This window comes from Triturus cristatus, chromosome 6 (assembly GCF_964204655.1).
Source record: "Triturus cristatus chromosome 6, aTriCri1.1, whole genome shotgun sequence".
In the NCBI taxonomy this organism is placed as follows: domain Eukaryota; kingdom Metazoa; phylum Chordata; class Amphibia; order Caudata; family Salamandridae; genus Triturus; species Triturus cristatus.
The window spans coordinates 867,740,253-867,756,538 of NC_140589.1; the positions used below are offsets into that span (position 1 = coordinate 867,740,253).

The 16,286-nt window shown below is 41.0% G+C and overlaps 1 pseudogene; it reads left to right on the forward strand.

The window, feature by feature from the left end:
- The window catches only part of LOC146817980 (adapter molecule crk pseudogene), a 47,437-nt pseudogene extending 31,417 nt beyond the window's left edge, over positions 1-16,020 (forward strand).
- Positions 16,021-16,286: the final 266 nt, after the last annotated feature.

The window sequence follows — 16,286 nt, forward strand, 5'->3', positions numbered from 1 at the left end:
CCAGTCAAGAGATCTGAGTTAAATCCATCATTCTTTTGCTCACCATGCCACCCCAGTTTAGACCTGGCATATGCAAATCAGTCTTGACCCTGTGCCTCATGGGAACAGTCCAGCCCAAACTGCCAAGCCAGGTCCTCCCTGGACCGGAAACAAGCATCCTAGGACCAATTTCAGGGTTTCACCCCTCTTTAGCCAGGATTGCTTGATTCCAGTGGCACAGTGAGTCCAGGACCCACGTCTGGGCATACCTGGCACACTTAGGGTGAGAAAGCAAAAGACACACAATTGAACAAAAAAATGATGGATTTAGGCCTAGATCTCTGTACTGGAATGAATGTATGACATTGTTCTGCATTCTGTCCATCAATTGTTGTTTTTGCATTTGTCACCCCGAGTGGGACGGGTATTCCCAGACGTGGGTCCCGTGCTCTCCATGCCACTGGAGTCAAGCTATCCTGGCTGATGAGGGCTGAAAGCCCGAAACCAGTCCTAGGATGATTGTTTCCAGTCAAGGGAGGACCTGGCCTGGCAGTTCGGACTGGACTGTTCCCAGGAGGCACAGGGTCAAGACTGATTTGCATATGGCTGGGTTCAAACTGGAATGGCATGGTGAGCAAAAAAAAGATGGCTTTAGGCCCAGATCTCTGTACTGGGGTGAATGTATGACATTGTTCTGCATTCTGTCCATCAATTGTTGTTTTTGCATTTGTCACCCCGAGTGGGACGGGTATGCCCAGACGTGGGTCCCGTGCTCTCCATGCCACTGGAATCAAGCCATCCTGGCTGATGAGGGCAGAAAGCCCGAAACCGGTCCTAGGATGATTGTTTCCAGTCCAGGGAGGACCTGGCCTGGCAGTTCGGACTGGACTGTCCCCATGAGGCACAGGGTCAAGACTGATTTGCATATGGCTGGGTTCACACTGGAATGGCATGGTGAGCAAAAAAACGATGGATTTAGGCACAGATCTCTGTACTGGGGTGAATGTATGACATTGTTCTGCATTCTGTCCATCAATTGTTGTTTTTGCATTTGCTAATTAGAAAGTATCTCATTATGTCCACTTTATTGGCCTGTTGAACAAAAACAAGTCATAGAGGCACACACAAAGTTGTAAGAAATATATGGTATTTTATGTAAAAAAACACATACACATAGCAGAGTTTCTACAGCAGTTAATATATTCCTCACTCTCTATCTCTTCTTGGGTCCCACTAACATTGATTCAATGTTAAATGTGTTTTTATGAAAATACGAAAATTGAAGATCAGTTGGAGCTGGACAGAGACCAGGTGATCTGAGGAAGCTCTTGCTAAAACCTACATCTAATAAGCTCTCCTTGTATATGTTTAATGCCTCTCTGATTCTTCTTTTGTCATACGTCAGTTTAGTGACTCAGCAGCTACACTCTCTTCTCATTCTTCAAAAATACATTTCCCACAACATACCAAGACATCTTGTTTCCTCAAAATGAAAGTAGATATCTGTTAACGTACTTTATACAACATTCATATTTACATTGAAAAAAACCTTACATACATCTTTGAAAGGCAGAACATAAGGCTTCCATCTCATAATCTATTGATCGCATAAACAGCGACATACTGTTTAACTGCATCATTCTTCACTTGCCAGTTGTTTTTAGTGAGATAGTTGGAATCTACACGGTATAAACTACAGCAACCCTTTTTCATTCTAATAATTTATGAGGCAGAGTTATATTTGCATACCAGTTAATGTCCATCCATACATACCCCTTTTGATGACCCTCTGCATCCTGTCATGGCTGCTTTAAATCACAGGACGAGTTGACTTTGCCCCTGAGTTTGTCCCATGTGGAGTGTAGATTGTTTCCTCGCTTTCACACTTGACTTCTATTTCCTTTCAATTCCTCTATTCTGTGGTCACTTACACAGATCCTGGCCCCATTCTTTATACTTCCAGTGCATTGTCCTACCAATCGTAATCTGATTATTTCAGTCACCCCATACCTCATCTTTTTCACTGGCAGTAATCCTGGCAGGCACAATCTGTGCCCATGTATTCCAGCAGGAAAATACGGCCAATATTTCACTGTGTCTGCCCAGAATTTCATAATCCACGACACATGGAAGAAATATTCTGCCTTCCCCTCATTTCACTCATTATGAAGCCTTGACCTCACAAATCTAATGGTAGCAGCGATAGTGTCATTTATGCATATTAATATGAAATTAACTTTGATCGCCTGTTCAGAGAAATCTTACTTGTATGAGCAAACACCCATGCCTAGTCTGCATCTGTGAGTGGTTTACCCAGGTCCACCTTCCATTTTATTTCTGATTCTAGCCAGAGCTGCTCCCACAGTTTGGCACCTACATTCTTACAGTGCAGGCACTCTCCCACCTCTGTTCTTCAGGTGTTTCAGTGGTTGGTTATTTAAAATGTTCGACTGGTTGCGAAGAGAAATACTTCCAGGTTCTATGTGCTGTACAGCTAATATGATGACGTTGTTTTGGATGTGAAAGGTTGCTTCCACAGAACCTGATCATACTGCTGAATCATTGATTGTTCTATAAATGATTTAGCAGTTGAACTTACCTGCCATGTACCTCAACCTATATGCACACCTTCCAATTTTGTCACAAATGTGCATTAAGCTATATGCTCTGCGTAATTTGTACTGGGCCCTGTGTGGTATCTTGGTTACCTATGTCTAGGTAACAGGATACCACAGGTTGTGGAATGTGGTATTTTGGAAGGGAGTGGTTTTTAGAACGGTTACCGGTAGTGGTAGGTCGCCATCAGCTTGCTCTCGATTAAAAGGTTAACTTACCTTCTTGTACGAGTTATTTATACACCCTGCAGTTGCAGGGCCCTTTCCCTCTTAACCACTTAACCAATAAAGCAAAAATGAAGAAAACCATGTAAGGAATTCCAACGTTATTGGGTAATCAAAAACATTCATTGAAAACAAAAAATAATCAGAATGACCATCAGCAAAAATAAATGCTTAAAAGTGTTTGATGACTATCCAACGAAAAATCAGAAATACTGTAAAATGTTAGCAATCAAATTTAATGCTGAAAATACATCATTAAAAACAACGGCAAATCAACTATAGTTACAAATATGTCTGATGGAATGGAAAGATAGGGTTACTTTACAAATCAATGAGAAATAATAAAAAGTATGAAGGGCTAACTGGTAATTTCTTCCAATATTTGATTTTCTTAGCTCAAGACACTTGTGTTTACCTCTTCACAAGCTCTTCGAGAGAGCACAACAGGTACTGAGTGCCAAACTTATTTGCAGCATAACACTTCAAGACTTCTGCCTTCTTAAGTGTTCATCAAACAGCATGTTACTGCAAAAGTCATCTCCCTCCGGTAGCTATTGGTCCTGAGAACAATGTTATGCAAAACAACCTCGAAGGGGCGGCAATCAAAAGAAGGCTCTCACTCACCAATAGCCTTTGGCTGTGTTTTCAAATGAAACACAAATCGGTAACCCTCCCAGTGCATTCTAATTAATATGACCCATCACTGCAAAGTCTCAGGGGCAGATTATCAACGGCCAGCGATAATTATCGCTGGCCGTGCTTAGCGATAAATTTCTTATCGCAGGCTATCTCTGGAATTTATCGCCCTCGTAGCGCGTTATTAACAACGCGTTTCTCCAGGGCGATAAAAATTCCAGAGATAGTGAGGTTATCGCCGTTTTGCAGGGAACATCGCTGGTTTTCCAGCGATGTTCCCTGCAAAACGGTGATAACCTTGCTGATACGACCCTGTGGTCGTATCCGCATAATCCACCCCCTATGTCAAACATAGGTAAATCAGAATTTTAGCAGACGTTAGATTTTGGCGAAAACGCCCGTTTTCGCCAAAATCTAACGTCTGCTAAAATCCTGTGGGCTGCCTTGTAAATATCGCGATGTGAACATCAGCAATATTTGCAAGGTTGTCCATCTGGGGTACGCCCAGTGACGCCCACTTTGCATCTCATTAGAGATGCAAAGGGAGGCGCTGGGAAAAAGGGTGCTAATTATGCATGTTTGCACCCTCTTGTAAATAGGGCGATAGTTTTATCTCTGCTTTTTTGGCTTTTTAAGCCAAAAAAGCGGAGATAACGCCCTTGCAAATATGCCCCTCAGTTCTTCTAGTGACTTACGTTCCAACTGTACAGATCTCATTAAGACTTCTGGGTAAGATTGTGTATTGCAAAGGGCTTCCTTCTTTAAAACTGTGTCTGTCTCCAACACAAGCTTTTCACAGAAAGTACATGGGGGCATATCAGCAACGAGGCGCTAGAAAATTATCGCCGCTTTTGTGGCCGTTTTCGGCCGAAAAGCGTCGATAATTTTATCACCTAATTAGTAAGGCCAAGGTAACGCGTGAAACCTTGCTTTAGCGCACGAAATCTTAACGTCCAGCTTTGCATCTCTAATGAGATGCAAAGTGGGCGTTCCTGACCTAACATGACAGGAGAAATGTCGCTAAGCGACATTTCTCCTGTCATCAAGCCCCACGCTATGAAGCATAGCGGCAAGAAAAGTAGCGATAACCCCTGTTATCGCTACTTTCCTTACGCCTGCTTCAGGACTGACTTAGCCATGATATCCTAGGGAGAGTGGATATCATGGCTAAGTTTGTGGGGCCCTATCAACAAGCTAATGCCACATTTCGTGAGATTATCGCTGGGTTTTCAGCGATAATCTCACGTTAGGCAGTTAGCGCTAGGATTTTTATCGCTTTTGAGATAAGCGTTGCTAATAGCACGCTATCTCAGCGATAAAAATCCACGCTAGCCGGCGATAATTATCCTAGCGTTAAGTGCGCTTAGCGATAATTATCGCCGGTTGTTGTTGATATGCCCCATGGTTCCCAGTGAGTTGGCTCATGGTAATCAGTGCCAGCGGAGCACCCTTGCAGACGAGGGAAGGAGTGCAGGCCCCAAACACCTGTATTGAGACCCGTCTGCAGAAACTCGAATGAAGAACTCAATTTTCTTTGTGGATGATTTTGTTCAAACACAACTATTATTATTACTACTGCACCTTTTCTTGTGTCCAAATGTTATATTAAGAAACCAAATGAATGTATCAGGACGGTTTGTTAAATGTATTTTCAGTGCTTTAGTACAAGATCAGTGGGGGGTAGGGTGGAAAAGAGTTGGGGTAGAAAATGGAACAGGGAGGAGAATGCTATGATGGAAAATTCTATCTTTTGTTGATTCTCTGTCTTATTTGATAACCATATCTGAAAGAATAAAATAGGTAAATGGTTTCCTTTCAAAAGAGCATTGGCTATCCATCTTTGCTTGTGACAGAAACTGCCCACTCTTCCTGCAGCCAGAAAGTTTAAAGAAACCTTAAACAGTCAATAGTAGCTCCAAAAGAAATGGATAAATCCCGTTAGTCCCCTTAACAATTCCACAGCATGTCTGTAACCGAAACGGCTGATTTAAAAGGAAAAGCTGTGTGATTTTCCACTGAGCATACATGTTGTGACACCATTTTACTAAGACCGGATCCCAAAGCAGGTCATCACCTAAGGGTAGAAAAAGCGAATTTTTTTTTACTATGAATATGTAGTTTCTCGCAAACAGTCTGCAGTTTTGAAAGGGTCTTGCATTCCTAAAATGGCCGCCATGTATAGATATTATGTTTATAAACACTTCCAGCAACAAAGACGTCTGTTGATACTGCATCTTATCCCCTGGGCAATAAAGCAAGCCTAATCCTCATGAACAATTACCAGTATGACCTCCGAATGATGTGCTGCTAATATCTTACACAGTATCACCCCCCCCCCCCCCCCATTTCTTGCTGAGAGGCACACTGCCTGTCCAGTAATTGAGGAAAGTCATCCTTGTTAAGAAAATCATGTATTAACTCTTTCAGAACTCTTACCTGCCTGTAGGGAACTCCAAGGTGACAGACGCCTCATTAGTGCCCTCCTGATCATACCGGGGTTTACCATTTCACACCACCACACCAGTTAACGTCTGCGGCTGCCTTTCCCTGTGAACCAAAAAACCAACATAATGCCTGCCCTCTTTGTCTCTGAGACTGTGCTGCCTCTCCCACTGTGGTGGAGTGACACTTACTGAGTCTCACACATGCTCCACAGTCAGTTAATGTGTGCCCTGTCCCTTTTTCTAGCAACAACTGGATCTCCTATCAACCTCTACTCCAGTCCATGTGTTGCTCTTCTAACACATCATTGACTTTAAACAGTGTTTTCTTTATTCACACATTTGAGATTCACAACTTCCTATTTGTAAATTTACTTACCGCCAATACTATTGCTGCACTACCCACCAATTATTCATTGATTTGCATAAGTGCTTGATCCCCCCCAAGCAAACCACCAGAGAGTGTTCTGTGAATTCGTTTCCCTGTTAAAACGGATGCACTAAGCCATCTCAGTCACTTTGCTGTAGATGTTACTGCATTCAATGTGGTAAAAATGTCTGTCTTGTTTTTGCACTTACACTAACAGTGATGGCTTGGCATACACAGTAAATACAACAATTTGCACAAATGTTTACAGCATGAAATTGGGACACTGATTTATCCAATCCGGCTAAAACATGGATAGCAGTTTCCTATCATTCTAAATAAGTTCTAAGCAGATCTGTATACTGTTTATAGGAATTGGTCAATTTAATGCAGATATCTTGCCTGCGGGCCATACATATTAAATAGATGATCTGTTCTATTTTATAGGTTCTCACTAGAATCTGCACGTAAGCCTTGGTTACCCAATACTTGTGCTAAGTGTATCTTTGCCTCAAGCAAGGGAACGTTAAAGGGACACACCCAGCGGAACGGCAGGTTGACATAAATCATCAGACCAATATGCACTTATCCGAGCAGCCTTTCCAGATTCTTGCATACCTTGAACGCCCACACTCCCCTTCCTGGATCTCCTTTTTGAAATTTGATGTCAGATAAAAAAGACACTACCTCCAATCAGCCATTGTGGGCTTGGCTGCTGGGAGGCTGGGGTATTTCCTGACATGCTGGAAGCTGGTGACACCACTTCTGCCAGTCAGGCCAGCCTCTTGCTTGACAGAGACGTTTGGCAAGCAAACACCAACATATTTGTGAATTGTTAGTCTTTTCTCGCTTGGTGAGGTTTTAGCTTTATCTGCGGTATGGCGTATGAAGAGATCTCAACGACTGTAACTGTTTTTCCATTGATACCTGATGCAGTACTTCATGGTTTAAAAGTATTTGTTATACACTCCAGATGAAGTCAGAAAACCTCCATAAATCCTCTGTTGTCTGTTTAAGCTTAGTTCTAAATGTATACTCTGGATGACTCCTTTTTCTTTTCAGTATTGTATCTTATGAATTTATGATTACAGTATATTTATTACAGTTCATGTATATGCAATAGAGTCTCAGATTCTGATAATACCTTTTATTTATATTGGATCTTCTTCCTCCTTATCTTCCTCCTTATCCTCCCTCTCCCTCTCTTGCTTTTTCCTGTTTATTGCTAATAGGTTTGGTTGTTTAGATTTATTATATGGTGTTTCTCTTATATGATGTTACTTCTGTTTTGTATGCTATAATTTTTCTTTTCAATAAACCTTTAAAAAAAAAGTATTTGTTATGACAGGTTTTAAAATCTGGCTTGTATAATTAATTTTGTTGCAATATTCATATTGTATTGAACTAATATAATAAATGCATGTCACTTTTATAAGTGATATGATTTTCCTATCAGCTGTTTTCTGTTTTATATGAAGATATTATAGGACTGGAAAGCACAGACGCCACTCAGCTCAACTCTTTTCCATAAAAGAAGTTTGATTGAGGAGCCCTCAGAAGCGTGAATGCTAATTGGCTTTAAATACTGATTAGCATCCAAGTTGGCCGCTCTTAGGGTGCCACAATGCTTCATGGAGAATGTAGTTCTTCTCCTACCTTCAGTCCAACTAACACTCTATTACACATCTTACAACATTATCGGTTTGCCTGACATTACGATTACAACTGACTTCCTGGCCAGCCGGGCCTTTAAAGGGGATAGTTAGTAATGAGTAAGAGCAGGAAAAGATTAATCCCATTTGTAAGGGATACCGGAGTGCAGAGAATTCTAGGAGTTTCACAGAGATTTGTATGAGTTAGAGAGAATCAGGAATCTTATTCAAGAGTATCTACATGTTAATACATCTACATGTTAATATATAAAAAAATGAAGGAAGAGGCATGATCTGGCTTACAAATTTCAATAATCACCATGAAAGTATCCTTGTCCGAAAATATGAAACATTCTTAAAATGGAGAAAGTTGCTTGAGCTGCTTTAGAAATTCCAATAATCTATGTGTAAGATTTAAAACAAATAAAAATAAAGTATATTTTGCAAGAAAGTATCGTGGAAAGATGATTTGATGAGAGAATTTTGTAAAACTTTTCTGGAAAGTTTCTTGTTTGCCTGTAGCTTCATTTAGAGTGTGAATATTAATGATGCAGTTGTCAACAAATCCAACAATCTTCATTTTATTTATTGTAAAACTTCAAACAGTTCTACTAAAATGAGAACATAAATGACCCAATGCACTTTTTAGTCTGCATGATTGTATTTCAGTATACTGCTGACACAAATGGCATCGGACATAAATATTTAGGCCTAAATATAATTTGTAAAAATATCCCTGCATTGGATGTAGATTTTTTGTAAATAAACCTCCAATGGCCTTTACTCCATCTGGCTGTTGATCCAGCGGGTTACCAACTAGAGATACTCACAATCCACATACTCACCTGGGCCCATAAACACACATTCACGTAAGCTGGTAAAGTGCCACTGGGGTCAAATCAAATCAAAATCAAAATCAGCTTTATTCGGTGCAACAAATCTCACCATAAAAGCACACTATAAAAAGACATTCACAAATTTACATTATTATTCCAAATATTTTTGAGAACAGTCACAATAAGAAAAATAAAAACCATTTGGAACACATGTTTGACCCTATAACCCTCATTTGATCTTAGAAGTTTATAAAAGTACTGGAGTACTAGGAATTTACGAGCTGGTCGGAAGTTAATACATACAGATAATTGAAGATAAAGTGCTAGTGCAAAGATTACATAACATTATAGTATTGTATCGTTAATCAAGACAAGACAATATTTGGAAACAATCATCCAACAGTTTCATATAGCAATGCATCAAGATATGAGTAGTCTTTACGTTTCTTGATCGCAAGCTGTATGAAGCGAATTACAGTACTTATCGTCTTTGTATTTTCTAGACTACATACAAAGTTAAATGCATAGTTATAGTTAAAAAGCATATTAGATAGAAATAATGGTTTTAAAACGGATTTCCGGATTTCCTTATAAAAACTACAAAAAAGGATAAAATGCATCGTTGATTGCTTAGATTTTCCGTCGCAAGGACATTTCGGTAATATCTGGCACCATTTTTCCAGTCTGGGGAAGGCAACTAAATAGTGTAACGTGCTCAACCTTAACCTAGTAAGATAAAATCTCTGTTGTACATTTTTCACCAATACTAGGTACGGCTGTAGGCCCCTCACAAATGGCCGATCACAATATGTTGTGACAGTATGTTTTTGACCGACGGACCGGTCTCTTTCATTTTCTTTTAGTCTTAAATATTTATACTTAAGGTCCTGTTTGCTAAGCTCAAATATAAGGAGTATATCACTTCTATCCATGTCTGGATTACAGTATTTTAAAATGTTGTGGATATACTCCAGCCAAGGGATCTTCCTACTATAGTCAAGAGCTAAGCAATCCCTGATAAGGTCTTTAGTAAGTTTTGTTTCATCCTTTGACCAGATATTATGCCAGAGAGTAAGACCTGCAACATTTATTGTGTCACTAATATAGGGAGTTGATAGTTCTATATGGACTATATAATTTGCAGTCCCATAAGGGACTGTCAATAATCTTTTTAAAAATGTATTTACTTGGTTCTGAAGGGAAACAACATTAGACCTACCCCAGATAGCAGCTCCATAACAGGCCCCTGAAATGCATTTGCTACGGTAAAGTGATAAGATTTCGCGGATACGTTTATTCCCTATCTTCGCCGAAAATCTAAAAATACTCTCTATTGATCTGAAAAATTTCATATTACATAGATCAATATGGGAGTTCCATGAACCGTTCTTGTTAAAAAGCAACCCCAGATAAGAGAAAGATGACACTCTGTTAATTAAAACACCTCCTACATCATGTTGTTTCTTTTTTGAATTTCTACCCCCACATGTCATCACAAAAGTTTTCTTTAGATTTATTTTCAAATCTTTGCTTGTCATGTATAAAGCAAAGTTTTCTATGAGCTTTTGCAGACCATTCGCTGTCCTTGATATAAGGACAGCGTCATCTGCGTATAACAGTGCAGGGGTTATACGAGACCCAACTTTCGGAGCATCTGCATTCAGGGTCTGTAAAAAAGGATCCACATTGTTGACATATAGAGAGAAAAGAAGGGGCGCTAAAACACAACCCTGTCTAATGCCATTTTTTACACTAAAATCCTGAGTACATTCCCCCCTCTTTCCATGTCGAACCCTGGATGTTAAGTGGGTATAAATTTGTGATAGATATATAATTATATCCGGGGGTGCCCCTAACCCGTTTAGTGTTTGCCATAGTTTACTGTGGTTGACTAAATCAAAGGCACTAGTAAGGTCCACAAAACAAAGATGTAGCACCCCCTCCTTTGCCAAGGTGTATTTCCCTATAATAAGTTCTAGGTTTAGACACTGCTCTACTGTCCCAATTCATTTTCGAAAACCATACTGAACATCAGACAATATTTTCTCCTTATTGGCCCACGTTTCAAGTCTTTCCAGCAATATACGACCCATCAGTTTTGACGTAGAATCAAGAAGGGAAATTGGCCGATAGCAATTTGGCTTCCCTCTATCCCCTTTTTTAAAGATTGGGACAATTATACTTTCGGCCCAAGTAATTGGTAAAAAAACCCCTAAAGTTGAATTAAAACATTTTTTAAAATGGGTATCCAAAAATCTGTGTCACACTTAAAAACATCTATTGGTGCACCATCCGGGCCTGCAGCTTTACCATTGGCACTTTTATGTAAAGCTGATTCAATTTCATCTGACGATATAGGCGAGGAACTAACAGAATTTACCATTATAAAATTTCCTTTTCTGGTTTCAATTGTTTTTACACCCTCTGGGTTAAAGATTCCCTCAAAATGGGCCACCTATTCGTCTGGGGGTACCACGGTATCAGTGCTTACCATTGTATTATCTTTAAAAAACGGATGATTAACTGTTTTCCAGAAAAGGGCTTGGTCTTTTAGCTCCGCGGCCTGGGTTAATTTCTCCCATGCCTCTTCGCGAATCTCCCTTTTCCTTTTGTGCAATGTATTTTTATATAGTTTCCGCAATGTGCAAACTTTGCTACTATCTCTAGGTATTTGTTTTAGTGCCAGCTTCAACTCCCCATTCAGCTTAGAACATTCATGATTAAACCATCTTGGGTTGGGATCTTGGACCTTATAATGTTTTTTATTGCTTAAATCGTCAGCAATTTCACTTAAAATTTTATTAGAAGCAGTTATAATCTTCTGACTCTGTGAATTGCTGTCCAGACAGATTACTACATCATCTTTTATTTTTTCAGTCAATTTTGTCATGAATAAGGACGGGATTACTCCTGACCATTTTATTGATACTCCATTATTCCCCTAAGTTTCGATATCATTTTCCAATCTCTTGCCCTGTTCTTTTGGGCTGAGTTTTAATCTAACTAAGACTATTAATGGATGGTGGTCACTAAAAAGGCTGGGTTTAATCAATACATTTTCCACCAATTCACTACAGTTGGCTGAAACGATAATGTGATCTATGGTTGACGATGACCTTGCTCCTACAAATGTTGGTAAGGTAGTTCCCCCCCCCCAACCACGGATTCTAAGATCCGTAAATCGTATTTATGCACCAAGTTGTTAATGGATTCCCCGTACTGGTCATGGGGGAAATGGGGTATCCTATCACCAAGATGGTCACAATATCCACAAGGCTCGCCTACCTCATAGGTACATATACCAGAATTAAAATCCCCTGCCCATATTAATACATATTCACCACCTATCCCCTCAAGAAAATAGTCTAAGTCTTTTTCAAGACTCCCAATTACTTTACTTTTTGATTTGTCAAAAACATTATTATATAGGTTAATTATGATAACAGCCTGTTTTCCTGCCGATTGTAAGCACAAGAGCTGGTACTATTCTGAAGATATGTAAGTTTTCATAAGCTTCAAATGTGATTTGGTAGCAATTAGTGTAGCTAGGCCTCCTTTAGCTCGTCCTGCTCTCGATGGGCTTGCATCTGTACAGACAATCTGGTAACCATTTATGAAAAAAGGTTCCATAGCCCATGTTTCTTGAAGTACAATTAGTTGGCACCCATTTAGCGTTCTCAACCAGGCCTCATCATTAATATTATTTTTAACCCCTGCAACATTCCATGTCATTAAATTTAAGAGTCCACTTTGAAAATTCACCGAGATCACTCTGCTTGTATTAAGGGTAGGGGCATGAGAGGTATTACATCTCGTTAACTTAACCTGTTTGCATTTATGCATTAGTGCAGTTGACTTATCATAGTCTGTGATCTGTGCTAAATTAGATATATCGATATCAATACCATTTAGCGGGATCGACTCACTTTGTGTGGTTTGGTTAATATCAACTGCTTCCTCTCTCGAATTGGGGGTTTGAGCCCTTTTTATTTCAGAAGACCAAGATGTACCCCCTGTAAGTCAGTCTACATCGCTGCATCTTCTTAAAACTGAAAATCTGTTATGCAGCGGTATGGGTTATGTAAGGGGTGGCCATTGGCTGGTAGTTGAATTTACTTTGCTATGACTGGGCCTATAAAAGTAACCCAATGCGACAGCTGTTATATGGCTAACTTTTTCAGGCAAATATCCAATTTCATTAGTTTGCAAAACGTTCAACAAATCACCCACCATATTCAGATCCCGAAAGTTTACAACAATACAATCCCCCCCTCCTTAGCATGATTATGGCCTTTTGCAATAAATTCACCCCAAGACCTACATTAACGAAAAACCAATGGACAACTTTATTTTTCAAAGAATCATATGTTTCCTTCTGCGTTACCGCTAATTTTGGTACGTTGTTTAAAATATTGACATAAGGGGTCGCCTGTGGTGGTAGATTTAATGACCCATGAATATCACTATTCTCATCTTTGTTTCTATACAACCTAGTCCGTTGAGTTTTCTGCTGAATCCCTAAGGTCAATGGGGTATCATCCTTTTGCGGCCTCAAGCAGGGTGAGGTTTTTGATGTCAATGCATCCTCTACCACAAGCATTTCCTGACTTTCATTTAAGGGATGAGTAGCAGTTTTATCCCTATTTATTCTGGCCTTGACCATCAAGGTAGAAGTAGAGTTAATAGGTTTGGGAATGGTAGGAATTCTATTCGAAGACTTGAGGGGTAAAGTTTCAGTCACCATTTCCATTACAAGGGCCATATCTTTCTGTATCAGTTTAATCTCCGACATTAAACGTCTTTCTATGTTGTCTAATTTGCCATGCAGTTTCTTGAATAATGACTCGAGGTCTTGCGGTTTTGGATTAGTGAGGTCATTATCCCCCCTTAAAGTCCCGAATTTTTTATCGTCCTTTTTAGGTCTCGCTGGCGTTGCAGCGCAAAGCGCTGCCGCCAACAAGACTTATTGTTGCCGTGTTTGCTCCCAAGGGAGACAGACCAGGGCACGCGCAGCCATCGGGGTCTGTGGACGCGCTTGCGCAGACGCACACGCACACACACGCGCACGCACACATCCTGCCACTGCCGACCCCCCTCACCGCATCCGCAGCTGCCTAACGCGCGCGCACACAACTCCCCACCGCCGCCGCCCCCCCTGTTAGAGACCAGTGTTTCTGTTGTAGCTCCCTGCAGCTTCCTTCCCGCCCTCATCCCGTCCAGGGCTCTGATGCTCCCACCGCCGCCTTTTTCATCGTGCGGGCTGCCTCCCCTCCCCCCGCCCCGCTCACCTCCTCAATCTGTGTTGTTTGGTGCTTTGCGGGTCCGCCGGACCGCCCCCCCGCGCTGTTTCTCCTCCTGCGTGGGGGCCCCTCCGTTGGCGGCATGGTGACTGCGTGGCAGGACCCTGCCATGCTGGCCGCCATCTGAGTGTGGTCCTGGTTTAACTTTTCTGCAATTTTCCATGTCGATCGCAGTTGGGCGTTTGTTTGGTAGGATATGGCTTTGTTTGGGCTAGTTTTTAAATGGGATTTGCTGATCGGCAGTTGGGCTTTTGTTCTGTAGGATATGGCTTTTTTTATTTATTTATTGACCATGTGAGCTGTTTCCCTCATAGAAACGTAGCCCACGAATAGCTCAGTGTATATTTTGGACATCTGCGTGTTAGTTGTAGGTTTCGGATTTTTCATCTCTATTAAGTCACCAACATTAGTGACCATGCTGTTGCCGAAATTGAAGCAGAAGGTGCAAGATACATGTTTAATTTGTGCTAAAATAGATGTGTTAAAGCATTTGCTACGGCGGTATCCTTCAGGTTTGCAGGTCTATCAAGTAGTAGAAGCGTGAATACAATTTGTTTTGTAAAGTTGCAGTTGGTTACTGATTTGTAAAGCAGCCCTACTCCTCAAAAGGCATGATTGGACGTACAAAAGTACTGCTTCAATAATTTATATTAAATGGTTTTAGAACTTTCATCGTTTGAAGTTTGGGCATGGTAAAAATAAGGTATTCTTATGCGAACTGCTTGTCAAAAAACTGTCTATTGGTTCCTAAAATAAAAGTGGTTCTCCAACGCTCCCCGCTCTCCACAAATTGTCCTTTTGCCGTGACCCTTAGCTTAAGAATCATTTAGCTGAACTTGTATTCCAAGGCCTACTTAGGGTGTCCACGGCTGCTTTAGACAAATCATATTTAAATCAATAAAGTTTGTGCAATTAAAGCAGCAACATTGAAAAATGTGTAAACTTTATTTTTATATTTGATTGTGAATTAAACAAAACACTTCAACGTCTAGCGTTTTTTTGTGTATTGTCTTGAGGTTCATATCCTAGAAATTGTTTAGATCGGGAGTTCTGACAATTGACTCACGGGGTGGGGGATGGTGTACCCGAATTCGTGTGATGATTTAGTGGGGGACCACAGGTCAAAAGGTTCTTAACCTTTGTTTTAGTTCATTCTGCAAATATACAGACATTCGGCGTGGGGGCGGGGGGGGGGGGGCACAGAGTTCAAAAGGTGAAGAACCTTTGCTTTAGTTTATTCTGAAAATATACAGTCATTCCTGGAAAAATTATTTTGCCACCTCACCTTTGGTGCTGAACACGTGGTGAACGCTTTAGACTTCTATACCTTCCTCCTGGACTAAGAACATTATTCAAAGTATTTCTTGCTATTTTGATGCTGTTGCCCTCTTAATGTTGGCCACATTCCTTATTTTTGTTCTTTGCCCAACAGGTATCACACTACATCATTAAGAGTGTGCCAGGCAGACTGAAAATTGGAGATCAGGAGTTTGATGGCCTGCCTTCCCTTTTGGAGTTCTACAAAATGCACTATTTGGACACTACTACCCTGATTGAGCCTGTCTCCAGGAGCTTGCCCCCACGCGGGGGTCCCGGGGTGCCTCTGAGACCGCCCTCTGATGGAGATGATGGAGGAGAGTGGGTCAGGACTCTGTATGACTTTTCAGGCAATGATGAAGAAGACCTGCCCTTTAAAAAGGGTGAGGTGCTGAAGGTGCTAGCCAAGCCGGAGGAGCAGTGGTGGACGGCGCAGAGGTCAGACGGCCGCATGGGCATGATACCTGTGCCCTACGTTCAGGTCTGTAAGCCACAAGCTATGCCCAAGGGCACCCTCCTGGGTCCCTACGCACAGCCCAACGTTAACCCGCTGCCAAGTTTGCAAAATGGTCCAGTTGTGGCACGGGCAACCCAGCGAAGAGTGCCAAATGCTTACGATAACACAGCCCTGGCCTTCGAGGTATGTGCGTAGAGTGTAGCAGCGTAAAGTGTCTCTCTTCCAGTAAAAATGAATACTGCTGTGGGTGTTTTATTACTATATTTAAAATGTGGATGTTTATCACATGTAGACCATTGTGTTTACTTCTGTTCTTTAAATACAAGGTCATAGCGCACAGAGGTTATTAGTGTGGTAGAAATGCACTTAGCAAGCATATCAACTTGCAGGAAAATCTCCAACACCTTGATGTGCCCCTCTTTGTGGAAGTAATTACTGTTATAAGAATATCTATCCCCTGC